The sequence below is a fragment of the Triticum dicoccoides genome, chromosome 1A (assembly GCF_002162155.2).
Source record: "Triticum dicoccoides isolate Atlit2015 ecotype Zavitan chromosome 1A, WEW_v2.0, whole genome shotgun sequence".
Classification (NCBI taxonomy): Eukaryota; Viridiplantae; Streptophyta; class Magnoliopsida; order Poales; family Poaceae; genus Triticum; species Triticum dicoccoides.
The window spans coordinates 406,954,797-406,957,521 of record NC_041380.1 but is presented as its reverse complement, the minus strand read 5'-3'; the positions used below and the strand labels follow the sequence as shown (position 1 = coordinate 406,957,521).

Here is a 2,725-nt window from a genome sequence, read left to right as displayed (position 1 = left end):
GAGGCTTCAGCGAGCGGACTCCACTGCCACAGGAAGGCAATCCATTCGGAGGACCTTGCGGTTTGGTGCAATCAATACAAGTGTACAACCTCCTTCCATTGAACTCTTCATATCGCCCTTCTTGCAATGTGTTTTATATTTGTAATAATCTCTCAGGATATTACACACAGGGTGTATATAAAGTGTATGTACATACAACATATTTGTGTAATACAATTTACAAGCACACATATGTACTGTAATACTACGATAGAACAAGAGACATGCATGTATTTATTATATCATATCTGTGTGAATATGTGGCATTTGATGGTTTAACTATGCCGTGGGGTAGGAAGGCTCCATGGCAAGGCCACACATGCCCTTCTTGTCGGCGATGTCTTTCTCCATTCTTAAATATCCATTCTCTCCTCATGTTGTGCCCCAAGAATTCTTCAATAACCAATACTTTGTACCGTCACTAGTAGTTCCATAACCGATGGCTGCAATCCCATGATCCAAATCAGTGCCACAAGAGCCGGTCATCACGCCGCCGGAGTAGAATTGGAATGTCATATCGCCTCCATCCACTGCAACTGACACGGGTTGGCTTGTCACAGCCTTCATGAGAGCACCCTCATCATTGGTAGGCACATCCTCATAGCCCTTAATTGTTGCAACACCGTTGGATCCACTCTTGCATTTGTCGTCTACACCGGCATATGGATAACTGGACTCTTTGGTGAGGCCTCCATTCTTGATAATGAATTTGAATGCATCATCCATGAGCCCACCCTCGCAGCCTTGGTCCTCGCCATGGACATCACAATCCACCAATTCTTGCTCTGAGAGCGAGACCAGATTGCCAGTACTTAGCTTGACAATGCCCTCTGTTGCAGCAACAGCAGAAAATGCCCAACAACAACCTGCAAATAATTCAGTCGCAGTCAATCACACACATTCTAATATGTAAAAGATTCTCAATATACATATTATTTCACATGTAGCATAAATGTACTTACCACACTGGCCTTGATTCTTGATGGGAGTGACCGCACCCTGTGTCCTCCAGTCCACCATCGCCGGAAGTGCATCAAAGCTCATATTCTCATACCTGAATTCTGTTGGAACCTTCACCTTGTTGGGAATGAACCCCTTGTTAGTCTTGGTCGCCCTGAACTCATCATTGCTGAGATCCGCAAACTGGTTGATGCTGAGTCAGAACTTGCTGTTTCCGGCGTTGAATGACTCGATGAACCTGGCATTAGCCTGGAATATCTCAAACCTCTGCGCCTTTTCAGCAGCGTCCTTGTACACGCGACCGTACTCCGTCATCCAACCCTCATGCCTTGCTACCATTGACAAGTCACCGTTCAGCTCGCGAGCTCCAAGGGCAGAACTGCAGAAGCAGAGGCAGCCAAGGATGGCAAGGAGCGAAGCCCTGGTGATGGCCATGTTTGATCAGGCTGTCCTCTTCCAAATTGCTTCCCACTGCTAGTAGTAAGTACGAGTACTATGTTTTGGTTTGGATTGTTAATGGAACTAGGTGGGAATATATAGTACTCAGAGTCACAGGTACTTGTAGTTATTTAAGTGGGAGATAGGTAGTACATAGATGCGGTGCGTGCACGGAGTTGTACTTTGTGGAAAGGGGCTCCTGCGTAGCCGTGAAGAAGTGTGGTTGCCTGATGCTCGTATAATAGAATTTACTATTGTGAACGAGACGTACGCTTGCTGTAACAGTGAGAACGACCCCTGTTTATGCCGCAGTTCACGTCTTCAGTATCTCCCTAATATGATAGGGTCATAACGAACATGAGGTATTAAGCAGGACTCGGCTGTGACTAGGAGGTCAATACGCAGTGGGAAAAAGAAATTCAAATTCAAATTCAAATTCTGGACCATATATACTATTGAGTGAATTATATTTATCTATGCTACCAAATTGGAAATTATTATTGTAAAAGTGGCCTTTGTTGTGAACCTGTAAAATGTAAACAACAATGGCTTTTGCACGGTATAAACTGTAAGACAACAAGATCTCAATGTGGATTATTTATGCTACTTGATGACCTAAGTGAAATTTAGAGGAAGAAAATTGGGAGTGATTCAAAGAAATTTATATCTGCATCTTGCAGGGATGAAGGCCGATCCAGAGAAGGGCTGGCTCGCCGCTGCTAGCCACGTCGCCTCGTGGAGTCATGAGCCGGCCGCGGTGGGAGCCCTAGGCGGCTGATGTGTGCGACTGTGTAGTGTTACGGTGGCCGAAAGCCTTCGCCGTGGCGGCCGGCGGCTGCTGTGTGCCTCTGTCGCGCCTTTGTTTTTCTCTCTATGATATTGTGCTGCGAGCCTGCGACTTTTTCTTTTTTGAGAAACTCGCCAAGTTTTATTCATTCAAAACAACGTTCATAGGTACACTATTTGGGTATCAGAATTGCCCAACCAAATATGTCTATCTATTCCTAGATTACAAGAGAACTTGGCAAGATTACGAGCATCATAATTAAAGTTTGTACGCTTGTGAATGAAACTACAAACTGAAAACTAACTTCTCGAAACAAACTTTCACCCCGCTTTATATGTAAAACAACAACAACAGTCAGGCCCTGTTTGATAGCAAAGTATTATAAAAACTAAAGTATTGAAAACTACAGTAATTTAGTCAATAGGTACACAATACTATAGTTTTGACATAACAGAGTATTTTGAAGTATTCGTGATACAGAGAACCTGTTTGGTACATTGA

The 2,725-nt window shown here is 44.0% G+C and overlaps 1 pseudogene; it reads right to left on the bottom strand.

The window, feature by feature from the left end:
* Positions 1-318: 318 nt before the first annotated feature.
* Positions 319-1,434, bottom strand: LOC119295270 (annotated as a pseudogene).
* Between the last annotated feature and the right edge of the window lie 1,291 nt (positions 1,435-2,725).